Source organism: Eleutherodactylus coqui, chromosome 3, assembly GCF_035609145.1.
Source record: "Eleutherodactylus coqui strain aEleCoq1 chromosome 3, aEleCoq1.hap1, whole genome shotgun sequence".
In the NCBI taxonomy this organism is placed as follows: Eukaryota; Metazoa; Chordata; class Amphibia; order Anura; family Eleutherodactylidae; genus Eleutherodactylus; species Eleutherodactylus coqui.
In genome coordinates, this window is record NC_089839.1 from 101,275,587 (window position 1) to 101,289,352 (window position 13,766).

Genomic DNA, 13,766 nt, shown 5'->3' on the forward strand with positions numbered 1-13,766 from the left:
TCCATGAAGATCACTTCTGACCAGACTTCTCTGAACAGTAGATGGGTGTACCTGGGTCCCACTGGTCTCTACTAGTTCTGAGCTGATGCCACTATTGGGTATTTTCCGATTTGGAAGGGAAGTAAGCATGTGTCTTCCATCTACTGCATCAACGTCCCTTAGCCGACCACTGCATCTACAGTCCTCAATGTTGGCCCTTTTTTTTGCCCTTTCAAAAAAAACCTTGAACAGCACATGTTAAAACTCCATTTTATTTTGAAATCTTTATTTTGAAAACTGGGAAAATAAGGATTCCGAATCTGGCACTCAATGTCCTCCGCTTGTTCCAGCTGCAATCTGACAGGGAAGATGAATCTGTATGGCATCTGGACAGCTCTCTTCCCTCGTAGAACTTCAGGCTGGGGTTGGGGTCCTTCCTCTTCCTCATGACTCTTCCAGGCTGCAAGAAAATGAAACCCAAATGATTTGAATGACCTCATTAAGATTCTCAAGTGCATAACTGCCAGCACCCAGTCTTTGGTGGCCCTGGCGACCCCGCAATATCCAGAGGCCCTGGCGACCCGGTGACATTTAAAGGCCCTGGTGATATAGTTCCCATTCCTTTGTGGTATATTGATAGCTAGAGCTCCCAGTCTTCTGTAGCACATCGGTAACTGGAGCTCCCTGGTGGTTCAGCCATGCGCACAGCACCAGCTCCTACCATAGTTTATTACATACCAATAAGTGGATAATTTCACATACCTGCTTGTTTCTCCATCTGCACCAAAGTATCTTCTGTGGGGGCTCGTCCAGTAGCTTCTCTGCCAGATGACAACCACGAGCCTTCAGTAATCTGCCAAAAACTTTTTCAGGTTATATCACAATACCAAATAAGACGATGCAACCAGAAAATCAGCATTAACATCCTACGTTCTCGATCCATCAGCCCCATACCTTACATGTGGTTGGGAGATCAATTCATTTCCACAATTATTAGTCCACCATAGTAGATACAATACATAGGTGGATACAGTAGTTCCTTTCCTATTCCTATGTATTGTGGACTTGACAGCTGATGACCCCGGTGAAGAGAGCTAAAAGGTGGATCCTATATTTGTCAATGAAATGATTAGCCAATAGCCATGCATTGGCTGTTGGTTGTCCCTCTGTGTCACAGGGAATATATGAACCAGGTGAACACTACAAATTTGCTGGGGAAAAAAAGGTGTCTACCTGAAAAGGAAATCCCCCTTAAAATTTGAAAAAAATTGCGCCCCCTAGTCAGAATTAGCCGCCTCCCGGCTTGTCCCAGTTTTTCCTGGCAAGAGACCATCTCTTAGGTATTCCAATCCCCTTGCTGACGTGATTCATTAGTGACCCGGTTATACATTTCATTTAAAGGCTTTTTCTGAGTCAGGCAAGTGTTTATTTTTTGCGCGGGCAAAAAAAGCGCTTCTAAAATAACCAATGGGTTCCTATAGAAGGGCTCACATCAAAGAATGTAGTTGCGTAAAACGGTTCGCACACCTAACAAAGATAGGACATGCTGCAGGTCACATGCAGCTCTGCGGTGTGCACCAAACATAGGACCTGTCCTATTTTTGGTGTGTTCTGTGCAGGAGTTTCCATTGACCCCTATGGGAGCAGGAGCTTATGCAGGACATTTAAAACCTGCTGTCCAGACGCACATTTTAAATGACTGCTGTAAACTCCTATTAGTCCTCGCGGAGATGAGGAGACTCCCTGAGGGTTCCCTTAATCCCTGCGGGGACTAACAGGAATTTACAACAGGACATTTACAATGTGCTTCTCGGCAGCATGTTTTAAAATGTCCTGCTGTAACCAGCGGGGTATTCCTCCAGCTCTGCTGGTGGGCAATTCCCCAGCAGTTCAGAGCAGTAGGGGACTCTCTCCCCCAGGGATTTCCATATAGCAGGAATACAGAGGGGGTGGAGTTACGGGGCTTTCCGGAGGGCTTTCCAGAAAGCGTGGGTGGAGGGGGTGGGGCTAGAGGATCCACGCTCTAGCCCCACCCTCTATATATTTGCTATGGGAAATCTGAGAGAAGCCCTATAGCTCCACCCACTCTCTAGCCCCACCAACTCTCTCTGCGCTATGGGGATATTTAAAGCCCTTCCCTGAAAATCAGTGCAGGGGTTGCTGGCAGCCCATTGCTTGCAATGGGGCCATCGGCAGCAGTTGCAGCCCCATTGAAGGCAATGGGCACAGACCTGCATTCATGCGTGTTTGTGCACATACATGGGTACGCACTTTTGTGCGCACCTATGCACGGCACACGCACACGCTCGTGTGAAGCCACCCTTAGAGTGTGTTCACACAGGACAGAAATGCTGCAGAACATCTGCAGCATCTTACAGGACGAGCGTTATGGATAGGATTTCAAAAAATTCCATCCACAGGCTGCAAAAAAAGTGCAGCATAAATTGACCCGTGCCACGGATTTTACATCTACAGCAGGTCAATTCATACTGGGCATGTTCACACTTTCATATGAAGGGCTGAAATCCGTGGCAAATCTACATCAAAACCTGCGCCATTTAGCACGGATTTGGTGCGAATCTTGTAGCTGCAGAAAATCCAGTGAATTTGCAATGTGTGAAGAAACCAGAAAGCTGGAAAAGTCTCAAAACACATCCAAGAAACATTCGCTGTTTTTCAACTTTAGGCCACTCCCACACAAACGTTTATAAACACGCTGCGTTTTTCAGCGTTGAGAGCAGCGTCTTTACAGCATATTTTCTGCAGTAACACCGATGACATCACTTTTTTCTCTCTCCCAGCGGCATTACAAGAGTAAAAAACACACTCCAGAAACACGCTGCAACGCATGAAAGTAGAACATGCAGCGTTACTTTTAGCGACCGTTATAAAAGCCAAATGATCTTTTTGCCACACACAGTGAATCGCAGTGCGGGCATCTTTTTTTGTTTTTCGACACACATGGCCAATTGCACCACAAGCACATTTCTTTTTTTTGCCACACACAGCCAATCGCACTGCGGGCATCTTTTTTTTTTGTCACACAGCTAATCGCAGTGCGGGCATGTTTTTTTTCCTTCTTGCCACACACAGCCAATCGCACTGCGGGCATCTTTTTTTTTTCTTTGTGCCACACACAGCCAATCGCACTGTGGGCATGTTTTTTTTTCTTCTTGCCACACACAGCCAATCGCACAGCGGGCATCTTTTTTTTTGCTTTTTGCCACACACAGTCAATCGCATCACAGACACCCTTTCTTTTCCACACAAAGCCAATCGCACTGCGGGCATCTTTTTTTTTTCTTTTTGCCACACACAGCCAATCGCACTGCGGGCATGTTTTTTTCTTTTTGCCACACACAGCCAATCGCACCACAGACATCCTTTTTTTTCCACACACAGCCAATCGCACTGCGGGCATCTTTTTATTTATTTTTGCCACACACAGCCAATCGCACTGCGGGCATGTTTTTTTTTTTATTTTTGCCACACACAGCCAATCGCACTGCGGGCATATTTATTTTTTGCCACACACAGCCAATCGCACTGCGGGCATCTTTTTTTTTTTTGCTTTTTGCCACACACAGTCAATCGCATCACAGACACCATTTCTTTTCCACACACTGCCAATCGCACTGCGGGCATCTTTTTTTCTTTTTTTCCTTTTTGCCACACACAGCCAATTGCACTGCGGGCATATTCTTTTTTTTCTTTTCGCCACACACAGCAAATCGCACTGCGGGCATCTTTTTTTTCTTTTTGCCACACACAGCCAATCGCACTGCGTGCATGTTTTTTTTTTCCTTTTTGCCACACACAGCCAATCGCACTGTGGGCATCTTTTTTTTTTCTTTTTGCCGCACACAGCCAATCGGACTGCAGGCATATTTTTTTTGCTTTTTGCCACACACAGCCAATCGCACTGCGGGCATGTTTTTTTTTTTTGCCACACACAGCCAATTGCACTGCGGGCGTCTTTCTTTTTTCTTTTTGCCACACACAGCCAATCGCACTGCGGGCATCTTTTTTTTTTCTTTTTGCCACACACAGCCAATCGCACTGCGGGCATGTTTTTTTTTTTTGCCACACACAGCCAATTGCACTGCGGGCGTCTTTCTTTTTTCTTTTTGCCACACACAGCCAATCGCACTGCGGGCATCTTTTTTTTTTCTTTTTGCCACACACAGCCAATCGCACTGCGGGCATGTTTTTTTTTTTTTGCCACACACAGCCAATTGCACTGCGGGCGTCTTTCTTTTTTCTTTTTGCCACACACAGCCAATCGCACTGCGGACATGTATTTTTTTTCTTTTTGCCAGACACAGCCAATTGCACTGCGGGCATCCTTTTCTTCTTTGCTTTTTGCCACACACAGCCAATCGCACTGCGGGCATCTTTTTTGTTTTTTCTTTTTGCCACACACAGCCAATCGCACTGCGGGCATGTTTTTTTTCTTTTTGCCACACACAGCCAATCGCACCACAGACATCCTTTTTTTTCCACACACAGCCAATCGCACTGCGGGCATCTTTTTTTTTATTTTTGCCACACACAGCCAATCGCACTGCGGGCATGTTTTTTTTTCTTTTTGCCACACACAGCCAATCGCACTGCGGGCATATTTATTTTTGGCCACACACAGCCAATCGCACTGCGGGCATCTTTTTTTTTTTTTGCTTTTTGCCACACACAGTCAATCGCATCACAGACACCATTTCTTTTCCACACACTGCCAATCGCAATGCGGGCATCTTTTTTTTTTCCTTTTTGCCACACACAGCCATTCGCACTGCGGGCATCTTTTTTTTCTTTTTGCCACACACAGCCAATCACACCACTGAAATCCTTTTTTTTCCACACACAGCCAATCGCACTGCGGGCATCTTTTTTTTTATTTTTGCCACACACAGCCAATCGCACTGCGGGCATGTTTTTCTTTTCTTTTTGCCACACACAGCCAATCGCACTGCGGGCATATTTATTTTTTGCCACACACAGCCAATCGCACTGCGGGCATCTTTTTTTTTTTTTTGCTTTTTGCCACACACAGTCAATCGCATCACAGACACCATTTCTTTTCCACACACTGCCAATCGCACTGCGGGCATCTTTTTTTCTTTTTTTCCTTTTTGCCACACACAGCCAATTGCACTGCGGGCATATTCTTTTTTTTCTTTTTGCCACACACAGCAAATCGCACTGCGGGCATCTTTTTTTTCTTTTTGCCACACACAGCCAATCTCACTGCGTGCATGTTTTTTTTTTCCTTTTTGCCACACACAGCCAATCGCACTGCGGGCATCTTTTTTTTTTTTGCTTTTTGCCACACACACACACACAGTCAATCGCATCACAGACAGCATTTCTTTTCCACACAACGCCAATCGCACTGCGGGCAGCTTTTTTTCTTTTTTTCCTTTTTGCCACACACAGCCAATCACACTGCGGGCATGTTTTTTTTTTCTTTTTGCCACACACAGCCAATCGCACTGTGGGCATCTTTTTTTTTTTTTGCTTTTTGCCACACACAGTCAATCGCATCACAGACACCATTTCTTTTCCACACACTGCCAATCGCACTGCGGGCATCTGTTTTTCTTTTTTTCCTTTTTGCCACACACAGCCAATCGCACTGCTGGCATCTTTTTTTTCTTTTTGCCACACAGCCAATCGCACTGTGGGCATCTTTTTTTTTTTCCTTTTTGCCACACACAGCCAATCGCATCACAGACACCCTTTCTTTTCCACACACTGCCAATCGCACTGCGGGCATCTTTTTTTTTTCCTTTTTGCCACACACAGCCAATTGCACTGCGGGCGTCTTTCTTTTTTCTTTTTGCCACACACAGCCAATCGCACTGCGGACATGTATTTTTTTTCTTTTTGCCAGACACAGCCAATTGCACTGCGGGCATCCTTTTCTTCTTTGCTTTTTGCCACACACAGCCAATCGCACTGCGGGCATCTTTTTTGTTTTTTCTTTTTGCCACACACAGCCAATCGCACTGCGGGCATGTTTTTTTTCTTTTTGCCACACACAGCCAATCGCACCACAGACATCCTTTTTTTTCCACACACAGCCAATCGCACTGCGGGCATCTTTTTTTTTATTTTTGCCACACACAGCCAATCGCACTGCGGGCATGTTTTTTTTTCTTTTTGCCACACACAGCCAATCGCACTGCGGGCATATTTATTTTTGGCCACACACAGCCAATCGCACTGCGGGCATCTTTTTTTTTTTTTGCTTTTTGCCACACACAGTCAATCGCATCACAGACACCATTTCTTTTCCACACACTGCCAATCGCAATGCGGGCATCTTTTTTTTTTCCTTTTTGCCACACACAGCCATTCGCACTGCGGGCATCTTTTTTTTCTTTTTGCCACACACAGCCAATCACACCACTGAAATCCTTTTTTTTCCACACACAGCCAATCGCACTGCGGGCATCTTTTTTTTTATTTTTGCCACACACAGCCAATCGCACTGCGGGCATGTTTTTCTTTTCTTTTTGCCACACACAGCCAATCGCTCTGCGGGCATATTTATTTTTTGCCACACACAGCCAATCGCACTGCGGGCATCTTTTTTTTTTTTTTGCTTTTTGCCACACACAGTCAATCGCATCACAGACACCATTTCTTTTCCACACACTGCCAATCGCACTGCGGGCATCTTTTTTTCTTTTTTTCCTTTTTGCCACACACAGCCAATTGCACTGCGGGCATATTCTTTTTTTTCTTTTTGCCACACACAGCAAATCGCACTGCGGGCATCTTTTTTTTCTTTTTGCCACACACAGCCAATCTCACTGCGTGCATGTTTTTTTTTTCCTTTTTGCCACACACAGCCAATCGCACTGCGGGCATCTTTTTTTTTTTTGCTTTTTGCCACACACACACACACAGTCAATCGCATCACAGACAGCATTTCTTTTCCACACAACGCCAATCGCACTGCGGGCAGCTTTTTTTCTTTTTTTCCTTTTTGCCACACACAGCCAATCACACTGCGGGCATGTTTTTTTTTTCTTTTTGCCACACACAGCCAATCGCACTGTGGGCATCTTTTTTTTTTTTTGCTTTTTGCCACACACAGTCAATCGCATCACAGACACCATTTCTTTTCCACACACTGCCAATCGCACTGCGGGCATCTGTTTTTCTTTTTTTCCTTTTTGCCACACACAGCCAATCGCACTGCTGGCATCTTTTTTTTCTTTTTGCCACACAGCCAATCGCACTGTGGGCATCTTTTTTTTTTTCCTTTTTGCCACACACAGCCAATCGCATCACAGACACCCTTTCTTTTCCACACACTGCCAATCGCACTGCGGGCATCTTTTTTTTTTCCTTTTTGCCACACACAGCCAATCGCACTGCGGGCAGGTTTTTTGTTCTTTTTGCCACACACAGCCAATCGCACCACAGTCATCCTTTTTTTCCCCACAAACAGCCAATCGCACTGCGGGCATATTTATTTTTTTCTTTTTGCCACACACAGCCAATCGCATCACAAACACCCTTTCTTTTCCACACACTGCCAATCGCACTGCGGGCATCTTTTTTTTATTTTTTTTGCCACACACAGCCAATCGCACTGCGGGCATCTTTTTTTTCTCTTTGCCACACACAGCCAATCGCACCACAGACATTCTTTGTTTCCACACACAGCTAATCGCACTGTGGGCATCATTTTTTTCCCCCACTTACAGCCAATCGCACTGCGGGTATCTTTTTTTTCTTTTTTCCACACACAGCCAATCGCATCACAGACACCCTTTCTTTTCCACACACTGCCAATCGCACTGCGGGCATCTTTTTATTTTTTTTTTTCCTTTTTGCCACACACAGCCAATCGCACTGCGGGCAGGTTTTTTGTTCTTTTTGCCACACACAGCCAATCGCACCACAGTCATCCTTTTTTTCCACAAACAACCAATCGCACTGCGGGCATCTTTTTTTTCTTTTTGCCACACACAGCGAATTGCACCATAGACACTTTTTTTTTCACACACAGCCAATCGCACTGCGGGCATTTTTTTTTTCTCTTTGCCACACACAGCCAATCGCACCACAGACATTCTTTGTTTCCACACACAGCTAATCGCACTGCGGGCATCATTTTTTTCCCCCACACACAGCCAATCGCACTGCCGGTATCTTTTTTTTCTTTTTGCCACACACAGCCAATCGCACCATAGACACCCATTTTTTTTCCACACACAGCCAATTGCAGTGCGGGCATGTTTTTTTTTTTTTTTTGCCACACACAGCCAATCGCACTGCGGGCATCTTTTTATTTTTTTCTTTTTGCCACACACAGCCAATCGCACTGCGGGCATCTTTTTTTTATCTTTTTGCCACCCACAGCCAATCGCACTGCGGGCATGTTTTTTTTTTTTTCTTTTTGCCACACACAGCCAATCGCACTGCGGGCATGTTTTTTTTTTCTTTTTGCCACACACAGCCAATCGCACTGCGGGCATCTGTTTTTTTTCCTTTTTGCCACACACAGCCAATCGCACTGCGGGTAGGTTTTTTGTTCTTTTTGCCACACACAGCCAATCGCACCACAGTCATCCTTTTTTTCCCCACAAACAGCCAATCGCACTGCGGGCATATTTATTTTTTGCTTTTTGCCACACACAGCCAATCGCATCACAGACACCCTTTCTTTTCCACACACTGCCAATCGCAGTGCGGGCATCTTTTTTTAAATTTTTTTTGCCACACACAGCCAATCGCACTGCGGGCATCTTTTTTTTCTCTTTGCCACACACAGCCAATCGCACCACAGACATTCTTTGTTTCCACACACAGCTAATCGCACTGTGGGCATCATTTTTTTCCCCCACTCACAGCCAATCGCACTGCGGGTATCTTTTTTTTCTTTTTTCCACACACAGCCAATCGCATCACAGACACCCTTTCTTTTCCACACACTGCCAATCGCACTGCGGGCATCTTTTTTTTCTTTTTTTTGCCACACACAGCCAATCGCACTGCGGGCATCTTTTTTTTTTCTTTGTGCCACACACAGCCAATCGCACTGTGGGCATGTTTTTTTTTCTTCTTGCCACACACAGCCAATCGCACTGCAGGCATCTTTTTTTTTCTTTTCCCCACACACAGTCAATCGCATCACAGACACCCTTTCTTTTCCACACACTGCCAATCGCACTGCGGGCATCTTTTTTTTTTCTTTTTGCCACACACAACCAATCGCACTGCGGGCATGTTTTTTTTTTTTTCCACACACAGCCAATTGCACTGCGGGCGTCTTTCTTTTTTCTTTTTGCCACACACAGCCAATCGCACTGCGGGCATCTTTTTTTTTTCTTTTTGCCACACACAGCCAATCGCACTGCGGGCATCTTTTTTTTTTTTGCCACACACAGCCAATTGCACTGCGGGCGTCTTTCTTTTTTCTTTTTGCCACACACAGCCAATCGCACTGCGGACATGTATTTTTTTTCTTTTTGCCAGACACAGCCAATTGCACTGCGGGCATCCTTTTTTTGTTTGCTTTTTGCCACACACAGCCAATCGCACTGCGGGCATCTTTTTTGTTTTTTCTTTTTGCCACACACAGCCAATCGCACTGCGGGCATGTTTTTTTTCTTTTTGCCACACACAGCCAATCGCACCACAGACATCCTTTTTTTTCCACACACAGCCAATCGCACTGCGGGCATCTTTTTTTTTATTTTTGCCACACACAGCCAATCGCACTGCGGGCATGTTTTTTTTTTCTTTTTGCCACACACAGCCAATCGCACTGCGGGCATATTTATTTTTGGCCACACACAGCCAATCGCACTGCGGGCATCTTTTTTTTTTTTTGCTTTTTGCCACACACAGTCAATCGCATCACAGACACCATTTCTTTTCCACACACTGCCAATCGCAATGCGGGCATCTTTTTTTTTTCCTTTTTGCCACACAGCCAATCGCACTGCGGGCATCTTTTTTGTTTTTTCTCTTTGCCACACACAGCCAATCGCACTGCGGGCATGTTTTTTTTCTTTTTGCCACACACAGCCAATCACACCACAGACATACTTTTTTTTCCACACACAGCCAATCGCACTGCGGGCATCTTTTTTTAAATTTTTGCCACACACAGCCAATCGCACTGCGGGCATGTTTTTTTTTTCTTTTTGCCACACACAGCCAATCGCACTGCGGGCATATTTATTTTTTGCCACACACAGCCAATCGCACTGCGGGCATCTTTTTTTTTTTTTGCTTTTTGCCACACACAGTCAATCGCATCACAGACACCATTTCTTTTCCACACACTGCCAATCGCACTGCGGGCATCTTTTTTTCTTTTTTTCCTTTTTGCCACACACAGCCAATTGCACTGCGGGCATATTCTTTTTTTTCTTTTCGCCACACACAGCAAATCGCACTGCGGGCATCTTTTTTTTCTTTTTGCCACACACAGCCAATCGCACTGCGTGCATGTTTTTTTTTTCCTTTTTGCCACACACAGCCAATCGCACTGTGGGCATCTTTTTTTTTTCTTTTTGCCGCACACAGCCAATCGGACTGCAGGCATATTTTTTTTGCTTTTTGCCACACACAGTCAATCGCATCACAGACACCCTTTCTTTTCCACACACTGCCAATCGCACTGCGGGCATCTTTTTTTTTTCTTTTTGCCACACACAGCCAATCGCACTGCGGGCATGTTTTTTTTTTTTGCCACACACAGCCAATTGCACTGCGGGCGTCTTTCTTTTTTCTTTTTGCCACACACAGCCAATCGCACTGCGGGCATCTTTTTTTTTTCTTTTTGCCACACACAGCCAATCGCACTGCGGGCATGTTTTTTTTTTTTGCCACACACAGCCAATTGCACTGCGGGCGTCTTTCTTTTTTCTTTTTGCCACACACAGCCAATCGCACTGCGGACATGTATTTTTTTTCTTTTTGCCAGACACAGCCAATTGCACTGCGGGCATCCTTTTTTTCTTTGCTTTTTGCCACACACAGCCAATCGCACTGCGGGCATCTTTTTTGTTTTTTCTTTTTGCCACACACAGCCAATCGCACTGCGGGCATGTTTTTTTTCCCCCACTTACAGCCAATCGCACTGCGGGTATCTTTTTTTTCTTTTTTCCACACACAGCCAATCGCATCACAGACACCCTTTCTTTTCCACACACTGCCAATCGCACTGCGGGCATCTTTTTATTTTTTTTTTTCCTTTTTGCCACACACAGCCAATCGCACTGCGGGCAGGTTTTTTGTTCTTTTTGCCACACACAGCCAATCGCACCACAGTCATCCTTTTTTTCCACAAACAACCAATCGCACTGCGGGCATCTTTTTTTTCTTTTTGCCACACACAGCGAATTGCACCATAGACACTTTTTTTTTCACACACAGCCAATCGCACTGCGGGCATTTTTTTTTTCTCTTTGCCACACACAGCCAATCGCACCACAGACATTCTTTGTTTCCACACACAGCTAATCGCACTGCGGGCATCATTTTTTTCCCCCACACACAGCCAATCGCACTGCCGGTATCTTTTTTTTCTTTTTGCCACACACAGCCAATCGCACCATAGACACCCATTTTTTTTCCACACACAGCCAATTGCAGTGCGGGCATGTTTTTTTTTTTTTTTTGCCACACACAGCCAATCGCACTGCGGGCATCTTTTTATTTTTTTCTTTTTGCCACACACAGCCAATCGCACTGCGGGCATCTTTTTTTTATCTTTTTGCCACCCACAGCCAATCGCACTGCGGGCATGTTTTTTTTTTTTTCTTTTTGCCACACACAGCCAATCGCACTGCGGGCATGTTTTTTTTTTCTTTTTGCCACACACAGCCAATCGCACTGCGGGCATCTGTTTTTTTTCCTTTTTGCCACACACAGCCAATCGCACTGCGGGTAGGTTTTTTGTTCTTTTTGCCACACACAGCCAATCGCACCACAGTCATCCTTTTTTTCCCCACAAACAGCCAATCGCACTGCGGGCATATTTATTTTTTGCTTTTTGCCACACACAGCCAATCGCATCACAGACACCCTTTCTTTTCCACACACTGCCAATCGCAGTGCGGGCATCTTTTTTTAAATTTTTTTTGCCACACACAGCCAATCGCACTGCGGGCATCTTTTTTTTCTCTTTGCCACACACAGCCAATCGCACCACAGACATTCTTTGTTTCCACACACAGCTAATCGCACTGTGGGCATCATTTTTTTCCCCCACTCACAGCCAATCGCACTGCGGGTATCTTTTTTTTCTTTTTTCCACACACAGCCAATCGCATCACAGACACCCTTTCTTTTCCACACACTGCCAATCGCACTGCGGGCATCTTTTTTTTCTTTTTTTTGCCACACACAGCCAATCGCACTGCGGGCATCTTTTTTTTTTCTTTGTGCCACACACAGCCAATCGCACTGTGGGCATGTTTTTTTTTCTTCTTGCCACACACAGCCAATCGCACTGCAGGCATCTTTTTTTTTCTTTTCCCCACACACAGTCAATCGCATCACAGACACCCTTTCTTTTCCACACACTGCCAATCGCACTGCGGGCATCTTTTTTTTTTCTTTTTGCCACACACAACCAATCGCACTGCGGGCATGTTTTTTTTTTTTTCCACACACAGCCAATTGCACTGCGGGCGTCTTTCTTTTTTCTTTTTGCCACACACAGCCAATCGCACTGCGGGCATCTTTTTTTTTTCTTTTTGCCACACACAGCCAATCGCACTGCGGGCATCTTTTTTTTTTTTGCCACACACAGCCAATTGCACTGCGGGCGTCTTTCTTTTTTCTTTTTGCCACACACAGCCAATCGCACTGCGGACATGTATTTTTTTTCTTTTTGCCAGACACAGCCAATTGCACTGCGGGCATCCTTTTTTTGTTTGCTTTTTGCCACACACAGCCAATCGCACTGCGGGCATCTTTTTTGTTTTTTCTTTTTGCCACACACAGCCAATCGCACTGCGGGCATGTTTTTTTTCTTTTTGCCACACACAGCCAATCGCACCACAGACATCCTTTTTTTTCCACACACAGCCAATCGCACTGCGGGCATCTTTTTTTTTATTTTTGCCACACACAGCCAATCGCACTGCGGGCATGTTTTTTTTTTCTTTTTGCCACACACAGCCAATCGCACTGCGGGCATATTTATTTTTGGCCACACACAGCCAATCGCACTGCGGGCATCTTTTTTTTTTTTTGCTTTTTGCCACACACAGTCAATCGCATCACAGACACCATTTCTTTTCCACACACTGCCAATCGCAATGCGGGCATCTTTTTTTTTTCCTTTTTGCCACACAGCCAATCGCACTGCGGGCATCTTTTTTGTTTTTTCTCTTTGCCACACACAGCCAATCGCACTGCGGGCATGTTTTTTTTCTTTTTGCCACACACAGCCAATCACACCACAGACATACTTTTTTTTCCACACACAGCCAATCGCACTGCGGGCATCTTTTTTTAAATTTTTGCCACACACAGCCAATCGCACTGCGGGCATGTTTTTTTTTTCTTTTTGCCACACACAGCCAATCGCACTGCGGGCATATTTATTTTTTGCCACACACAGCCAATCGCACTGCGGGCATCTTTTTTTTTTTTTGCTTTTTGCCACACACAGTCAATCGCATCACAGACACCATTTCTTTTCCACACACTGCCAATCGCACTGCGGGCATCTTTTTTTCTTTTTTTCCTTTTTGCCACACACAGCCAATTGCACTGCGGGCATATTCTTTTTTTTCTTTTCGCCACAC